A 19,882-nucleotide genomic window follows, 5' to 3' on the forward strand; every position below is an offset into this window, starting at 1 on the left:
GGCACCATTCACTTGAACTTGGTCAAACAAGCAGTCTTCACCATTGTTTTAGATCTATGAGAGCTGATTTATTTGTTTTGGCAAGTAAACCATCAGCACTTGCTAATGATATGACACAGTTCCCAAGGAATATGATGTCGGGGGAAAATTTTGAGCCTGCGTAGGGTGAGGCTCTCAGGAATGTGACCTTTTATGTGAGCCTGTGACCTAAGGCAGTCCAGTGTGAGCTAAGACACAGATGGAACCATAAGTGCCCTGACTGACCCTTTAAATGTTATTGATTGACTAGGTCCCATTAAGGGAGGATCACTAGTTAAACTGTATTTCCACTTCAGGCAGAGAGTACACATCCCCAAGGTGTTACTCTGTGATAAACAGGACATTCTGGTGTACCATTCCAAAATGAGAGCCTCTCAAAATACCATACATGAGCAAATTTCCTTTAAATTCTCCATCAAGAGACTACATCTGGTCAATTTCGGATTAGATTGAAAACGAAACTATCAATAGTAAAAAGATCATTTGACTTCAGGCGGATAGTAAACATCCCCAAGGTGTCACGTAGGGTTAATCAGGACATTCTGATCTACTATTCCAAAATTAAAGCGTCTCAAAAAACCATACATGAGCCAATTTGTATCAAATTCTCCATTATGAGACTATCTTTGGTCGATTTCAGGTCAGAATTAAAAGGAAATTATCAATAGTTACATGATGATTTCACTTCAGACTAATAGTATGCATCCCCGGGGTGTCATACAGGGATAGGCAGGACATTCTGATGTACTATTCCAAAATGAAAGCCTCCCAAAATACCATACATGAGCCAAAATATCAATCACAAGACTACATCTGGTCATTTTCAAATTACATTTAAAAGGAAAAAATCAATAGTTCCACAGTATTTCCACTTCAGGCATAGAGTACACATCCCCAAGGTCACACTCGGTGATAACCAGGATATTCTTATGTACTATTCCAAAATTAAAGCCTCTCAAAATACCATACATGAGCCAAAATATCAATCACAAGAATACATCTGGTCAGTTTCGAATTACATTGGAAAAGGAAACTATCACTAGTAACATGATCATTTCACTTCAGACGGATAGTACATATCCCCAAGGTTACTCAGCAATAACCAGGACATTATGGTGTACTATTTCAAAATTAAAGCCTCTCAAATTACCATACATGAGCCGATATCCTTTAAATTCTCCATCAAGAGACTTCTTTTGTTCAAGTTCAAGTTATGATTAAAAGGAAACTATCAATAGTTACATGATTATTTCACTTCGGACTGATAGTAGACATCTCCAAGGTGTCACCCAGGGATGAGAAAGACATTCTAATGTACTATTTTAAAATTAAAGCCTCTCAAAATACCATACATGAGCCAATTTCCTTTAAATTCTCCATCAAGAGACTACTTTTGTTCAAGTTCAAGTTAGGATTAAAAGGAAACTATCAATAGTTACATGATTATTTCACTTCGGACTGATAGTAGACATCTCCAAGGTGTAACCGAGGGATAAACAGGACATTCTTGCAAGAGTTATAACTTCCAAATAATTTTGCCTGTCCTCACGAAACTTGTAACACATGTGAACATTGAACCCCTGAACACACCCTGATGCTGCCATACGGCAGCTTTTAAAGAAGCCGGTGCAGGTCGTATACGTCTAGTGCTCTCCGTTGCAGCCATTTTGGTGCCGCTTCAAATTTGTTTATAAACATTTGCGCATGTGCGTTCGGTGCGTTAAGTGCGCATGCGCGCTGGGAGCACTAGACGCGCATGTGTGCATAGTGGACGAACAAAATGTTGCAGCAGGCGAACTAATTTCATTTTTTAAATTCCGATTATTGACTTTTCTGAATTGATTCCGAATCGTTCTGAAGAGAATCGAGAGAAATCGATTCGTATTTTGAGAGACTTTCATTTTAGAATAGTACATTAGAATGTCTTGTTTATCCCCAGGTGACACCTTTGGGATGTGTACTATTAGTCTGAAGTGAAATGATCATGTAACAATTAATAGTTTCCTTTTAAATCTGACCTGAAATTGACCAACAGTAGTCTCATGATGGAGAATTTGAAGGAAATTGGCCCATGTGTGGTATTTTGAGAGGCTTTAATTTTGGAATAGTACATCAGAATGTCCTGCTTATCCCTGGATGACACCTTGGGGATGTGTACAATGAACCTGAAGTGGAATTATCATGTAGCTATTGGTCCTTTCCATTTTAAATACCATCTGAAATTGATTATAAGGCTGGTGAATGAGATTTAAGGGAAGGTTTGGTGGTCTATGGCATTTCGCGTTGCTCCACGCGGTTAACGACAACTGACTCGTGTATGTGTGTATGCACACACATATGCATGTGCGGTATGCTTGTCCAGCGGCCGCAGGAGTTCTTGGCTGCTTATCTAGCCGTCCGGCCTGTGCCTCGATGTGTGGAGTTGCGATGACCCATCCAACGCTGCTCGCAGCTTTAATTCTTATTAGTTTTTTCTCTAGGGAATTTTCCCTGTTTGAGTCCTTTATCATATTCAAAAAGTTGTTAAATTTGGCACGCATATCAGAACTGGTGAAAAATTTGATATTTTGGGGGTTTCCCATTTGGGTACGAAGAAATGTCTCCATAGAGCCCCTTAGAAAAGTAAAAAAGTACCCCACTAGGCCAGTTTTCCACGCTGATGGCCGATCGACTTGAAATTTGGCAAACATGTGCTCTTGGACATGCTCTACAAAAAAGTCAATCATGGTATGCAAATGCACTTAACTAGATTTTCCGCCATTTTGAATTTTGTGAAAAACACGTTTTTTGTCATTTCTCTTAAACGCTATGTTCGATTGTCACGAAATGGTCTGTGGATCATTATTGGATCAATGTGCCCAACAAATAATATTGCGTTGATATCTTCTTGTTTTGAGAAGATATGGGCTAATGCACTTAGCAATAGGTGTGGCTTAATCTTGAAAGACTCATAACTTCCAAATGATTTGACCTGTCCTCACCAAACTTGTAAAACATATGAACATCGAACCCCTAAACACACCCTCATGTTTTGAGAATATTTGAAGAATAGAGGGCACTGCTATTAAGCGTAGAAAATCTGCCCTTTTTGCCTATTTTCGTGATTTCCTAGAGTTGTAAAAGACCGAACTCCTCCCAGGGATTAAACCCAATTCTTTTCAAATTCGCGCAGTGTGATCTTGAGGACCTAGGCTCTAAGAATTGTAATCTATGCCTGAAGTGGAAATACTGTGTAACTATTGATTTTTTCCTTTTAAATGTAATCTGAAAATGACCAGATGTAGTCTTGTGATTGATATTTTGGCTCTTGTATGGCATGTTGAGTGGCTTTAATTTTGGAATAGTAGATAGGAATGTCTTGCTTATCCCTCGGTGACACCTTAAGGATGTATGTAAGGATGTTCAACAACCTCTTCCAAAAAGCCCCATAGGCTCCAATACAAATCTGCCGACATATTTCTCAAAATATCCAGAAGCTACACGTTTTGTAAACTGTGACAGGAGCCGTATTTATTTTCAGACAGACATAAAAACCGCATCCATGCGTTCAGTAGAGTCTTGGGTCTCTCACAAACGCCTTATTTTTTAGATAGCTGTTATAGTTTTGCGCTGGTGAACACTTGTTTGAAGTGTGGATTCTGTGTAACTCGCTGTCCTGTCTCTGCCCTTTGCAGAAGCTCGTTAATGTCTCGTTAATGGCTCGTTATCTACAGCCCCCCACCCCACCCAATCCAATCAAAATAAAAGCCCCATGGAGGGAATTTTTACTGTAATGTTTGTGATTAGGCCTATTAATTAAAAACTTCTTAGTTTGAATAACAAACATTCTCTCTCCCAACCCCCCCCTCACCAAATTCCATCATTACAAAATAAAAGCCTCAATGATTATCTGTAGCATAACCATGAAGCTCAGAATGAAGCGGTTTCATTGAAATACGTATTGCTCTTTCAAATACTACTACAACCACTAAGCATGTTACTAGTACTTCTAGTACTACAACTGATACTGCCATACTACTAGTATTTCTACTGCTATTAATAAATGTAATGTTATTACAAATACTACTATGGCTAATAATATCAGTATTCCAGCTGTTTCTACTGCTATTGATACTGAACCGACTTCTACTGCTAGTACTACTAATACCACAATTACAACTATAACTAATACTACTAATATTACTACAAACAATTTTAAATCTCTTTTTATTCATCTCAGCTTTTGTTATTTCTGTACTTTTTAAAATTCAATTAAGCTTCTGCAACTTCTGTATTTTTTAGAAAATCTATTGAAATTCAGCTTCCACTTCCTGTATTTTCAGCAGTTTTTTAAAATAATTTCTGCTTTTCCTATGCCTCTATTAACAGCAATGTTTTAGTATTCATTTCTGTATTTTCTTTTGCAATATTTCACATTTATTTCAGCTGTTTTCATTTCAGCTTTTTCAGCAAATCTATTGAAATTCCTTTCAGCTTCTCCCATTTCTGTATTTTCAGCAATTTGAAATTAATTTCAGCTTTTCTAATATCTGTAATTTCAGCAAATGTATTCAAATCCCCTTCCGAAAATACCAACAAGCCGAAAAACTGAAATTAATTTAAAAAAAAATGCTCATGATATAGAAATGACAATGTACCAGCAAGCTCAAAGATGAAATTAAGTTCAATTTCTGAAAATATTGAAATTTCCAATGGCTTTGCTGAATAAGTGTTAATGCCAAAAAGTGAAGACCAGCACAGCAGGAAAACATAATATTTTAATTTCATTGGCAGTGTGGAAGATGAAGTGCATTTAACAAAGCTAAGAGTTGAAATACAACACAAAAGAAGATCCCGTCTTTACATCCTTTTTTGACTCATTATCTTCTATCGAAATATAATGAAATAATATAGATGAGTACAGTGCACAAGTACTGTTGTATTGGTCATAATTATTTGGAGTATTTCGTGAAAGATAACATCTTAGAGTGAGAAATGTATCAACACAATTTTGTGAACATTGGTCTCTGTGTTATTCATGAATACATTTACTATAGTTTCAATAGTTAACAATATGGTTCATTTCCTACAATCAAAGGTTTTTCACATCGTTTCCAGACTTAGGGTAATACTCAGTTCAAGACTTAGAGGTCCAGGAGTCCTGGACAGATAAGTCTTGTCAACATTGTTGTTTAGACTATCCCAGCGTTAAACTCAGTTTACTGAGGCTCACAGACACACTGGGTTCTCCTTACTTTGATGGAACATTGGGTTAGAGTCACTTGTTGACTCAAGGTTAGGACCCAAGCTTTGTAGGATTTGTTTTCCTATTAAATCTTTTGACAAGGCTCTTTGCACCAAGTCATGTTTTAGCCATCTGAAGATGAAACACTTGGATGGATTTCACAGTCTTACAATTTAACACTGGGCAGCCTCAGTAGAGTTTAGGTTATCCTAAGGATCGGTGTACACATGTGAAAAACCTTTAATATACCTACCAGCTGAAACCCCATACTAATGACTCATTGTGATACAAATATGTCATTTCTTCAAGGTTAATTTGTTCATATGCACGAGGCAATCAAACAAACATTTTCATCCTTAATTTTCTCATAAATCTGACTGAAAAGGGACGGATGACAAATAAAAAAATAATAAATAAATAAATACAATCAACAAAAAAAAATGCGATGAAACATAAGGAAAACGTATATTGTTAGATCAAATACGGTAGAGATGAAACAAACAAAATAGACAGGTGTCCTGTAGTAATACTGTTCATGAGTTAGTAGTGTATGCTCTGAAGACCTGTAACATTATGACCTTTGACCTGTGCAGTGGCTGTAGATCCACTGCTCCAGTTATCACATCAGGATAGTGTTACTATAGCTACATGGAGGAGGAGAGGCCTTAAAGACAGAAACAGAAGAAAATGTATTCATGTTGTTAAAAATGTAAACAGCACATGCAAGTAGGAAGACTACCAGGGGATTGTTTTGTTGTGCTCAGAGATATATTTTTAAAAAGATCTAATCCCAGTTGTTACCTTTACAGCTGGTTTAGGGAGGAGCTTGAAGCTGCATAAAGGTGAGGTTTTCACTGGGACAGTGATGACTGACTGATGACTCTTCCTTGCAGTCACACACCTGATACTGACAAAAATAAAAGGAAGTTATTGTTAGAAACTCAACTTTCTAAAAAGGTTTATAATTCACAGTAATGAAATACCTTGAACTCTGCTGCAGAGCAGATCAACATATAGGTCCAGTGAAACTGAATACGCTGCATGATGTTCAGCTTCTTTTGTGTTCAGCGCTCTCTGGAGTCCTGAGTGTCTTCACTGTGAAGTGGAGGAATCACAGAGGAGGAAGACCTGAAGGAAGAAGTGGATATAACATTAGAATGTTATATTGGATGTACAATTAGTGTTATTAAGAACACGCATTCATACAAAATGAATACGTGAATGATAACAAAATTAAAACAAAACATTAGAAATCACATATGAAATAAGAAAACAACACCTTATTATCTGTTGTGAAGAAACCTCAACACTGGCAGGGAGAACACGTGTCTCTGTGGTCCAGTAAGTGTCCACTGATGATGAACAGTTAACACGGTGCTTCAACATCTGCTCTGCAGTGGTGGCAGGATGTCCTGGTCGGTATGAGCTGATCCCGAATCTCAGAGCCAGACAGGAAGTGAGGCGAAGACAGGCAGGTGTTTTCTCGTCCTTTGCTTTGAAGAATGACGGGGACAGGCAGGAAGTCAAATGTGTCCCTATGGGGTCTAACTGTGATGGGTCCTCGGTTGATTGACAGTTCAGTTGGTGCTACAGTCTTTGTCATGTCTTAGATGCTGTGAGCTGATCCTCACAGTGCAGAAGGAGGTGAGGCCAAGACTGAAAGGTGTCTTTACAGAGGATAAGGGAGGACTGTGTCTCCTGTCCATCAGAAAGGAAACATAACACTACAAAGACACATGAGAACTTTGTCTCCTGTCCATCAGAAAGGAAACGTAACACTATAGAGGACACAGGAGGACTGTGTCTTCTGTCCATTACAAAGGAAACTTAGCACTACATAGGAAACATGACAATTGTGTCTGCTTTCAATACAAAGGAAACTTAACACTACATAGGAAACATGACAATTGTGACTGCTTTCAATACAAAGGAAACTTAACACTACAGAGAACACAGGATAATTAAAATTAAATTAATGGGGATGGAAGTGTGGGGTTTCAGCTAGTAGGTACATCAGAAAGTATGTGTTCTATAGAACACATACTTTCTGATGTGCGTCTGCTAAACTAAATGTCAGCAGCTGTGTACAATGAATTTTACATTGTATACAGCTGCTGAAAGAGTTTTGGCCTGTGCATTTATCAACGCTGAACCAAACCCACCCTGATAAATGCACAGGCCAGAATGTGTTAGAAATATTGCTAAAAATAGCATGTTTACCTGGAAAACTATGTGACCCATAATATTATCCAATACTGTGAACACTTAAAATTAGCCCATTCTACAATCTTATTACAGTGCAACAACTAGTTTGACCAGATGATTCAGTTTTCTTTACATTGAAGATTACATAATCCCAGACTAATTACAATGTGGTATTGTTTAAAAAAAGTACATGATTCTCAGTAGATTTTGATCTTAGCTGACAATTTTAAGACCTGTTGGAGGAATGTAGACAGAAAACATGATTGTGACAAGTGACATGTTTTTTACTGTACCAGAGTGGAGGCCCTGCTGTGGTGGAAAGATGGAAACGGCTGTATGGCGGATCCCCCTCCTCTGTATAATCATGCATTGTATTACATCAATGTATATACAAGTACATTGCATTTTTCTTTAAAACTCACCTGATACCTTTATGGACTGTTAGATGACATGACACAGTAAACAGGGTTGTGATAACTGTAATAAGTTCTCATCACACCAGAGTAGAGACAGCGTTGTGGTTGAGATATGAAAATGAGGTCCAGCAGTGTGTTCTTGTCAGTGGTTGCATTACTGATGACTTGTGCAAATCCTCTGGACTGGAAGAGCTCAAGGATTGGCTTACCAGTGTTGGAGAAGAGATTCTCGTTGAAATCACCACAGACAATGATGGGCTGACAGTCCATGATCTCCAATGAGTCCAGCAGGCTCCCCAGGTTGGACAGGAATGATCTCACACTGTCGTCTGGAGGTCTGTACACAGCTGCAATCAGGGCTCTCACTGGGGCTTCTACCTTCAGAGCCACAAACTCAAGATCGGTCACATTATGTTCGTACTGTTTCTCACGCACCTGAATGTGGCTTTTCACATAAACAGCAACTCCACCACCACCTCTGTTGGCTATTTGTGGAACATTTGTGTAGGACAGGTGTCTGTTGCGTTTGAACATGTTGTAGCCCTCTAAATGGAGACTCTCTGCAACAAAGGAGCCTTGAAGGTGAGTTTCTGTGAGACACAAAACATCTGCAAGACACAGTGACACTACAGCTGATGTCCTTGTCATACCCTGAACCCTGTGTATCGTACAGGCAAAGGCAAGTCTAACAGGAAACTGTCTGCGTACAACTCCTTTCTGTTTCAGATTGTCCTCTGCTCTCTCTATGTACACCACATCATCTGGGCCGCCTGGTGCTCTATTACGGTAATTCCTTCCAGCAGTTTGATCATCCATCTTGAGCCCGAGCATAGTGACATGTGCAACACCACTCTGTTCTGAGGTTATTACCCTGACTAGTGTAGCAAACGATCCATTCACCAATCCCTGAGACACGTCTATGTTTCTGGTGAGCATGACTCGAGCACCTTCAGCTACGTTTAGTGTGTCTGGTAACTAATTTCTGTTTCCTTTGCATGGTTGGGCTTGTCGAGCCATTCTTCCAGTTCGTGGGTCCTTCTTGTAGTCATCTGCATCGATCTTGGTCATATTAGAATGGAGCAGAGCTAATGTTACTGAGTTGTGTGAATCAACCTGTTTATTAGTTGCAAAGATGTGCAGGACATCAGGTGGACAAAGTGATGGTTCAGTGATGGTCTGTGACAACAAGGCTCTGTCTGCTTGAGACAACTCATCTGACTTTCCTTTCACACGGATCCGGTTCAACATCTCTGCAAAGGCAACATCATCCTTCTGCCGCATAATCTCAGTCATGGTGATTGTCTGAAAGTGTTCCTGCCATAAGTCAATCTCACATGGCTCGTACACACAGAGGGTCTTGGACTGTCGCACTGGTGGTAGCTGATAAAAGTCTCCAACAGCTATTACTGACATTCCTCCAAAGGGTTTGGGACTGCATTTGATCTGTTTCAGTCTCGCATCCACATAAGCAAACAGGGGCTTTGACACCATGGACACTTCATCAATGATGAGGATTTCAGCATTTAAAAGTTCTGATCGGACTTCATCCAGTTGGTTACCAAGTCCTTGAAATGGAGGTTTCAGACTTTGTGGAAGCTTGAGCAGAGAGTGCAGTGTTGATCCTGATATATTGAAGGCTGCAGTTCCAGTGAAAGCTGTCAACAGGGCCGTGGGGTTTGATATGTCGACCTCCTCAGAATGGCTGGGCAGTTTGCACAGTATCTTAGATGCTTCTGAGTAGATGCATTTAATGAGATGTGACTTTCCTGTTCCAGCACCACCATTGACGTAAAAGAAAAACTGCTCAGGATTTAGGCCACAAACACGCTTTACGCACCAGTCTCTGACTGCATAGAACACACATGCTTGTTTCTGGTTCAGGTTCTGATACATCTGTCGTAGCAGTGTGGGGTCAAAGGCCGGAGGCTCTCTGATGGCTCTGGCTTCTGTTGCAGCATTACCATGATTAGTGTATTCTGGAACATTTTCTTGAACATTTTCATGATCTGGCTCTCTTGCCTCAAGTTCATCTATACATTCCAACCTTTCCACTTCAGATTCTGGAGCCAGATTGCACCATTCATCAATCACTCCTCTGTTCTGTTCAAATTCTTCCACTGCATTCTCAATGTCCTCGCTGTTTTTGTCATATTTGTCTTTTTTTCGTTTCACAATGTGTCGGACATACTCAGGATGGTCAGAACCTGGTAGTTGGACACAACCACTCTTGAAGAAGGACTCGTACGTGGGGAAATGCCGTCTTTTCAGTTCCAGGTCTGATCGGTGAGGAATGTACAGTTTCAGTAATGTGCCATAGAACTTCTCTGGATATTTTTCCTGTGAGCAGCGGTAAAATCTGATGATGGCAGGCTTATCGTTTTTACGCTTTTGCACAAATCCCATATCATTGAGGAGAGGCAACACATCTTTTCCTTTTTTCTGCTGGCCGTAGACAATTCTGCAAGTTGCTGCAAAATCTGCCAAACACATCTGCTCAAACTCACCAGTGTTTCTGGTCTCGATTTGTATTTGTCAGTCAAAGACGTCATCCACATATTTACACTTTCTAATGTTGTGTTCTCCAGGTAAGACATGGGGCGACTCATTTTCAGTGCGTTGTCATCTGTCGGTACGAATATGACACCACGTGAACACTTCTTCATGTTAATTCCACATGCGCGTGTCACACACTCCTGAGCACTGACCTCTCTCTTTTTAGAGTACGCCTGCATGATTTCCCTCATTTCATCACATTCATTGACGTGGTCTTTGGTGGAGTTTTCAATGACTGTTTTAAGGTACTCAGAAAGTCCAGATTCCTTTTTGGTGATGTAGCTGGTGAGATACATGATGCACGAATATGCATTGAGAATATAACTGACATCAATATTGGCATCCCAGGCTTCCAGTAGATGTGCATTATATCCATTTACCCAGCAGTCCTTTGGCTCACGTTTCAGGATCACCGAGCACTGGATTTGTTGATAACATTGAGGCATCCTTCATACTCTTGGAGTGTTAAGTTGCATTTAACGAGGAGCTGCTGCAAACTGAGTGAGGCAGTCTCAGGTTCATTCAGCAACAGGTTCAGTGGTTGGAGCTTGGACTTTGCTATTTGCAGTTGCAGTGGAGCAACGCCCTCACCAGGTCTCGATATCATTGTCTTTCTGGAAGGTGGTTTACGAAAACCAAATCTGCAACCCGAGCTGGGGCTTCTGAAACATGTCCGTGAGTATTTTTTGCTGTGTATTTGCACCTCTGTGACCTTCTTGTACAGTTCAGGTTGTGTGAGTTGGTCAGGTAGCTGAGCTGTGATGTATTTAGACACAAAATCTGAAACAATCTTATCATCATCCTCCTCAAACACAGGTGCACCTTCTACCCATATGAGACAGTGAATGTGTGGACTTCCTCTGTGCTGAAACTCAACTCGGTAAAAGTAGTCAACGACTTTGCCAAGAGGCTGTGCAGGAGATAAGAGCACATCTCTGAATAAGGCCTCAACACGCTTATCAAACATGCGCATGGTTGTCACAGGATTGCTTCTCAGAATGTCACACTTTGCTGACCAGTCGAGCCCTTCAAAGTTCACCTCCTCACCTTGCTGTCTTTTTATTGCCTCAATCACTTAATGCCAACGCATCTCAGCTGCAGAAAATGTACAAAAGAATGTGGGAGTTCCCAACTGTCTGATCATGACAAAAATGTCTCGTGTGGTTTTCTCCCAGTAGGCTGGTGTTCCTCTCAGCGGCTGCATGAATCTGACTGCATCTTTGTTCCTCACCAGTTTCTCTACCTCTCGTTTGTTTTGCAGCATACCAGACGTTATTTTTCGTCCATCTCGAGTCATTGGCTTTCCTTTCCTCAACTGTATCGTCATGCTGGATGTGGCCAAGTGTATTTCAGTCACAAACTGAGCAAAGAACAAGTAGTTTGTATCTCTGGCAAAACGATCATCAACACAGAAAAGCCTCGCTTTGAAATAACTACTGGGTGTTACTTTCATACGTCTCCCTTCATCCAGTGTGTTTTGGCCTGTAGGGAACTGCACAGGGAAAGCCATCGCCTCAAGTTTAGGAGTTTTGAAGAAACCAACTGGACTGTTACTTTCTGCAGGGGCAACAGAGTAGATTCCTTCACTGAAACATAAGATCTCCTCTGAAACATCACACGGCTGAAGACATGATTCTAGAGCAAAACCACCGTTAAGCATTTCACCTTCCTGTTCTTCATCATCTCTCTGCTGTTCTGGTTGTTCACCATCACAAGACAACATGTCAACATCCTGCTCTCCATCAAGCTCAGTTTCTGTCTCACACAGCGCACTTTTCTCACACATGTCAATTTCCTTTAAATCAGCATCATCATAGTCGTTGTCATCCATAGTGGGATCATCATCATCATCCTCATCTTCATCAGGAAGTGTTGGGTCACAAAGCTCGGCCTCATCTCTGATAGTGATGTCCTGATACTGTGGATGAATGCGTTTGAGTTTATGCAGCGCCTGCACTAGTTTAGACCAGGTGACAGTCTGGAACAGCTGATGTCCTCTGTAACACAATCGTCTCTTCAGTTTTACTCTCATCACTTGAGACTCACTTCTCAGTCTGGGTAACGCTTCCACTGTTTCTTGCACCTCAGACGGGACACAAACCACGTTGCCATGTATCGCTCTCTGGCGTCCTTTGGGAAGAGGAACGATCTTTGCAAACGCTATGCACTTGGCTATGAGATGTCTCTCCAATATGTTGAGGTCACACAGTTCAGGTGGAATGTCAGCGAGCTCCAAGTTGTTGGGTACAGCAAGTGTCGGCATGACTCCATCTTTAAGATGATTGTGGCAGGTGTGACAGATCCACTCTTCCTTTCTCTCATCAGGCCCATTACACTGCTGTTCATCTCTGCACTCGTCATCACATACATGGACGTACTTTCCTATCAGGCATGCTGCAACCACGTCTGGATTTCGTACATAGTTTAACCGTTTACAGGGTTTCACTTGGTTTGGAAATGATGCTTTGTGACAGACGGTGCAAACATAAGTGGGACCGGACTTTATTTGTGACCTGAAAACAGATATGGCCTCTTTGATCAAACTGTTGTCACTTTCTTCTGTTGGTTTATTTATCCCTCTGTATTTCCTTTTTATTTTCATGGCACATCTCATGTTCCACATACTCTTGTATGTAGGATTGTTTTTATATCTGTCTTTTATTCGTTGTTTCATTAGTTGTTTGTGTCTGAGCCTGAATGCCTGGTCATGAGCGTAACGCTGAATAATGTGAGATCTCTCTTTCTCTCTCTTCTTTTGTCTAAAATAAATGCTGTTTTTATAAAAAGCAGTGAAGTACAGTTTTTTTCCTTTCTAAACTCAGCGTTGTCTCGGTAGCGGTTCGTAAAGTGCTGTTTTTGTTTCTCTCTAAAATCAGGATTATTTCTGTAACGAGAGACCAAGATTTTTCTTTTGTTTTCTCTAAATTCAGGATTATTTCTGTAACGAGAGACAAAGATCTGTTTTTTTTTCTGTCTAAAATCAGCATTTTCTGTGTACCGGGAGGAAATGTACTCTTTCCGTTTTTGCTTGAAGTCAACGTTGTCTCTTGTATTATTTATTTTCTTTTGTCTAAATTCAGGGTTGTTCTGATATTGGCTTTTTGCATGAGATATCTTGACTGCTTTATATGCTTTATTTGAAGCATACTTTTCCCTTTCCTTTTTTTTCTGAATCTCTTTTCTTTGTTGAGTTTTCACTGAGATCATCAGTCTTCTCTTCATTTTTCTCCTTTTGTTTTTATCACACTTTGTCAGTTTGCATGGGATTCCCTGTAATAGAACATCAGGTTGATCACTAGCAACAGTATTTTCTACTGAAGAAGAAATATTTGGTTCATTGAGAGAAGCATCATGTGATGGAAGGAAAGTGGATTTAGTTGACAGTTCTGTTTCATTGGAGTTTATGACCTCTTGTTGTCTCACCGATGATGTGAAGATGATGTCACTGGACTCTGCTGTCAATATGTTGTCAGATGGATCACTGAGAACAGGGTTTATCACTTGAGCAGTTGATTCTGATTCAGTGTGAGGAGCATCATGTGATGATGTTGTGATGAGGACCTCTGGTTGTTTTATAGCTGGAGTGTGAGGAGTCATTTCAGGTGAACTGGTCTGATCAGTGGCTGTAGGTGAGTTTGATTCATCCACAGGGACAGCTGTAGGTCTGCAGTCTGTGTTTGGGAGACCACCGTTCAGGTTGACTGTGTTCATGTTGTAGAACTCCACAGGCTTCAACTCATAGTTACAGGAGGACTGTGTGTCCATCATTCTGTGGGACTTCTTGAGCCTGTCAATCATGTCACTGAGACGTGAGAATGTCACCATGACAGCAGTACCTGGTGTGCGTGAACCGGCTGGTAGGGGCAAACCTCTGGCTGTTCTGGAGTGTGGGTCAAAGAAACCGTATCTGCCCGACTTGGTTCTGAACACTGCGATACACAAGAGTCTCATCAACAGCAGAGCGTACTTCACATCTGACAACAAGCAGCTGAGTCCTGACTCTAGGTCCAGAAAGCTGTCCACAGCTCCAGGTAAAGGTTCTCCTAATGTGCCGTACCTTGAAAGCTGAGTCATGTCTGCATAGTGTGTAGCGCTGCGTGCAGGAACTTCACCAGTGAGCTCATCGGTGGTCAGATAGATGTGATTAGTGACTTGTTTCCTGGTCTCTCTATACATCGTGTTACCTATATCCAAAACATGGTCCAAGTCTGCTCTGGTGATGCTTTCATTCTCATGGAGGAATGCAAGAAAGGTCAGTGAGTTACAGGTGCACTGCCGATTTCTGGATCTGCCGTATCTGATAGAAGCCTGGCTGTGGGATGCACGGACATGTTGTTCAGAAGGCTGATCTCCAGGGTCTGCATCAGAAGGTCCTGCTCTATAGTTTCTGCATTAGATACCTGTGGTACACATGACTCATCACCTTGACCTCTTAGGTTTACCTGCTTCACATTAGAAGGTCCTGCTACACATGGATCATCACTGTGCTGTCCTCTCTTTACAGCATCTGCATAAGATGGTGGTGATGCACATGAAGCATCAGGCTGACCTTCCTGCTCCACACGTTTACACTCTGCAGATATCTTTACCTCTTCACTGCTCTCAGGACCAACACATTCTGCTCCTTCAGTAGTTGTTGCACAGGGATTCTCATTGGGCCGCTGCCAGCGCAGGCTCTGAGCTTGTGACCTCTTACTCTTCCTTGGCATTGTTAATGTTTCAAAACCACAAATGTTGTCGTACAAAACCAAGATATTAAATACAATATGAATACTATGTTATACTAGTTTATATTCAAAACCAGGAACAGTGGTGTGAGTGTGATGGCAGATGAATGCTCCAAAAGAACGTTGGGTCTGCAGACAGGAAACGTCAAATAAATCCAATTCTGACAGATGCTTGTATTTTATTTCAGTATGAAAAGTTTAACAACAAAACACTTGGACACTTAAACAATGTATGTGTATATGAAAAAGATTTCAAATAAAGTAAACAATAATTTTGCTAATATATCTAGTGATATTCAATTAAAGAAACCGTGCTATGTGTATACATATCCTGTTGACCTTTTTTACAATTCTACGTTCAAACTAATTCTGACTAAAACAGACTCAGTTTATTCCAAAAGCTTTGCCCAATTTGTAGATAGTAATCGTATTCTATTGCGTGTAGATAGGAGATTAAAAGAGGATAATCTGATAGTAGATCTAGTAGAACAGGTACTTGTAACCTGAGGTTGTTGTAACAAAGGTTAACCAACGTTATGTGGTTCAGCAGAGTTTGTTCATCAAAAGATAGATCAGGTACTTGTAACCTGAGGTTGTTGTAACAAAGGGTACCAACGTTATGTGGTTCAGCAGAGTTTGTTCATCAAAAGATAGATCAGGTACTTGTGAGGTTGTTGTAATAAAGGGTAACCAACGTTATGTGGTTAGATCAGGTATTAGTAACCTGAATTGTATATTGTAGACAGAGCGGTAGATTTGATAGGATAGATAGAGGTTCCAATAATGAGACAGAGTGGATAGAAGGGGGATACAAAGATAGAGTTGTGGATATCGAAGACAGAGCGGTAGATTTGATAGGATAGATAGAGGTTCCAATAATGAGACAGAGTGGATAGAAGGTATAGGATAGACAGAGAGCGTTTATGATAGAGGAGAGATGCTGGCCAGCAGGACACCTGTAAGACACAATAAAACATGCATTAGACAGCAGGTCGAACAACAAACTGAGTAACCTCTACTGTAAGCTTAAAGATCATTGAAGGTTTCTACTTAAATGACCAGATCATAAACCCATGTAATATTATTTAAAAGTTGTTCTTAAATGCGTTTATTAATTAGGCTGGATTAGACGCCTCAGGGCCGACCACACTGCCTGTGTTTCTCACACAAGTAGTTTGCACACAGTGTTGTTGCTACTGCCAGCACTTCTTTCTAATTGTTCTCTTATAATTACTATAATTAAAATATTATACATTCGTATTAACATTAAACTAACGGGTTAAGAAGCTCCTTAATAAATAGATAAAATAATCTGGTACTTTATTCAAAGTTATTGCATTTTCCTACACTATACTGCAAATATTTCAGAATAAAATATGTGTTTTAACAAATGATGGGATGCTTTTGACAAAAAAATGTTAGCAGGCTTTTATTATTATGTTAAGAGTTGAGTTAAATACTTGTTTCCTGCCTGAAATATCTCCAGATATAGACATTAAAACAGTAAGAGGCTAGTATTACATCAATACACTGTCACAGGATTGTTTTGACAGTCCATGTCACTTCCACAGTCACGGTCGGTCTTGGGCATCAGTGTTTCGCTTCAACTTTACTATGTGTTTTGACTCATGTGGGAACTTACTGTCAGATCACCAAGGAGTCACCAAGACGTCCAAAGTGGAGTAGACAGGGAACACTAGGCCACTTCTGAGTGGGAAGAGAGAAATAAATTATGTTTAATTTCTTCTCCGAAACCCATGAGTCACATTTAATTTGACTGTAGAACACATTGTTGTCGTGATTGGGTAATTTATTGTTGAGGATGCAAGACAAAGATGTAATTCTTGTAGAGACAAAATATTGTGGTGGAAGGTGGTCTAAACTGTAAACCAATGTAACGTCAGTTGAGCTATAGCAAAATCATAATGAATCAGTAATGAATCAACTCACATCTCAGAGTCAGCAATAATTCACCAGCAGTGAGGGTCTGCAGTTAAACACAGAAAGGAGGAGTCCAGGAAGAGTCCAAGGAGGGTGAGGGATGTAGAGAATAAAAAAAAGAGACATTCTCAGTTACATTTTAAAAAGAAACCTCATTGCTTATTTGAATTAAAAGTTATTTCAGGTGGACTCTGTATGTCCTTATTTAAAATCACTGTCTCGTTCAAAAGTCATTATTTTATTCATTATAAATGTCTAAAGTTATTACTTCATGTATTGTCCATCTCATTCCAAAGTGATGTTTTTCTAGGAAGATAATTGTATATTGCAGTGTGAAACTGAGCTGTGTGGTAATACTAACGGTGTTGCTAACAAGACTAAACTGTTTACCTTTGATTGCTGTCATTGCTTCTGAAGGATTTAAGATGTGCAAATCTATAGCACTATGGTACACAGCATTCAAGATGTTGCTATTCATTGATGAATGAAGTTAAATTCTCTGATTCCGGCTGCAATATGCAATATTTTCTGATTGCTTTGCTTCTCTATGAGAGTAAACTGAATCTCTCTGATTTATGGGCAAAACACAAGGACATAATCCTGGGAGACTTTTGCATGACGTTTTCACAATTGTCTAATATTTTAAAGTCCAAACAACTGTTCAACAAATAAGATAAGAACGAAATAAATCAACAATTGAAAAAAGCATCCAGATGCTAAACAGTTATGTGGCCTGTTATCAATTTCAGGTACAATATTACTATACTTACCAACCACAGAGGAGACGATCGATGTTCTGTTGTCTAGGAGAGGAAACAATAAGACTAACTTGTAGTAAGTTTAACGTTGCAGCGTTTAAAAAAAAGTAATTACAGAAGTAGATTACTGCAGTTAAATATTGCTGATATAACATGACAACCCAGATTAAAGTCAATCTCAGTCATACATAAAATAAATATGTATACAATAAATAAATAAAAACATAAAAAACACAGACATGCCTTAGACAAGCACCTACAGTATTTATGACATAAATGAGCTTGTTCTTACTCAAGTCAATGGTTAGCCTCAGCTAGCGCCTAGCAGGCTACTAGAGCTAATTATGCTGATGTTGGTTTATTTATTTGCATTTTAACATTTCTCAGCTTAATTTAGGTTAGTTGAGTTAATGAAAACAATAATTTGGTTTTAGAGGTTTTATAAATGCATTGAAATTGGTTGGTTGCTCATTTATAATTCTGACATGAATGGAAGTGTGGAATATTCTGTACGAAATATACGACTAGTTACGAATGACTAACTAGTAATTTAGCTAAAATACAAAGTAATTTGGCCGTCATAATTAGTTAATTGGCATTACTAAACCCAGCATTAACAGCGTTTCAAAAATGCATTGAAATTGGCTAACGTTGGCTAACCGTACAGACGGGTAACGTTAGCTAACCGTACAGAAATCTAACAGGGATCGAGTACCCTCATAACGGCATTAGCATTATGCTAACGGGATTAAGCTAACGCGAAAGCTTGACTGACACTAAGACTAAGACATGGTAACTGACAAATGTGTTAGCTAGCTAGCGACCTAATTAGCTGATTCATCCCTTTATAACCGTTACAATAAACGTTTACAGAGAAAAAGGGGAAGTCCACGTTAGCTGCTATGCTAATGTTAGTCACGGGTTCGTGCTTATGCCATACAGGGGGGATTTTCAACTTTTCTCTTTATGTTTATGTTTGGCATGAGTTAAAGAAACATTATGATGCCGTTTTAAAATTCTAAAACTTAATATAAACCATTCAAATAATGAGCCGTGAGCAGAGGTGCTCAATGCTACTTACCAGAGAAGACTTCAGGACAAATTAGCGAGCTGAGATGTTGCGTTCAGTCAGAAATGATGCTTTCAAAGATATAAACATGAACCCCGTTCTATGCGTACAGTGCCACGCCAAACATAAAACTTAAAGAGCATTCCTATCATCATCTAGATACTTCAATAAAAAATAAAAAGCTGAAAACTAACTAATGAGGCATTAACACTAAAGCTCCATTGAAACATACCGGTACCTAAACGGACCAAAAGACGGAAAGGATTGCGTGAAGATTCTCTTAGAAAGGCGCAGGTAAATAAGGAGTCAATTATTGCCATATTTTTTATATTGAGAAAGGCCTATGAGATGGTGTGGAGGGAGGACCTTCTTATCAAGCTCCATCTGATGGGAGTTAAAGGTAGAACGCTTCAATGGATAAAGCATTTTCTTTCTGGTAAGAAAATAGTGGTAAGAATTAATGACGCTTTTAGTAATGAGTATACAGTAGAAAACGGTACGCCACAAGGCAGTATTATTAGTCCAGTGTTATTTATGGTCATGATTAAAAATGTTTTTAAAAATATGAAAGGATCAATAAAGGTAGCGCTGTTTGCAGATGATGGCGCTATGTGGAAAAGGGGGAGGAACCTTAACTATATTGTGTGCAAAATGGAGCAAGCAGTGAGCGAAGTCAAAAGATGGTCTCCAGAGTAAAAGACTAACTTGGTAAGTCCATATAAATAAGATGATAGACAAATGCAATACAATGCTGAATGTGATGAGGTGTTTGAGAGGGCTGGATAGGGGAGGAAATAGATCTGCGATGAGAACAATCTATACTAACCTAATTAGATCAATACTAGACTATGGTTGTATAATTTATAGGTCTGCAGCAATAACCCACTTAAAGACGTTGGATGTAATCCAGAGTAAAGCATTGGGGTTGTGGAGCTATAAAAAGTACTCCA

At 39.6% G+C, this 19,882-nt stretch overlaps 2 long non-coding RNA genes across 2 annotated transcripts; both read right to left on the reverse strand.

The window, feature by feature from the left end:
- Positions 1-5,708: 5,708 nt before the first annotated feature.
- On the reverse strand, positions 5,709-6,627 carry LOC120812163 (uncharacterized). Its single transcript, XR_005710526.2, has 4 exons — positions 6,543-6,627; positions 6,247-6,391; positions 6,065-6,170; positions 5,709-5,927 (listed from the first exon to the last, which is right to left on the reverse strand). It is a non-coding gene; the product is annotated as an uncharacterized LOC120812163 (long non-coding RNA).
- Positions 6,628-15,327: 8,700 nt separating this feature from the next.
- Positions 15,328-18,724, reverse strand: LOC144390993 (uncharacterized). Its single transcript, XR_013454852.1, has 4 exons — positions 17,876-18,724; positions 17,115-17,151; positions 16,807-16,871; positions 15,328-16,120 (listed from the first exon to the last, which is right to left on the reverse strand). It is a non-coding gene; the product is annotated as an uncharacterized LOC144390993 (long non-coding RNA).
- Between the last annotated feature and the right edge of the window lie 1,158 nt (positions 18,725-19,882).

The sequence above is a fragment of the Gasterosteus aculeatus genome, chromosome Y (assembly GCF_964276395.1).
Source record: "Gasterosteus aculeatus chromosome Y, fGasAcu3.hap1.1, whole genome shotgun sequence".
NCBI lineage: Eukaryota > Metazoa > Chordata > Actinopteri > Perciformes > Gasterosteidae > Gasterosteus > Gasterosteus aculeatus.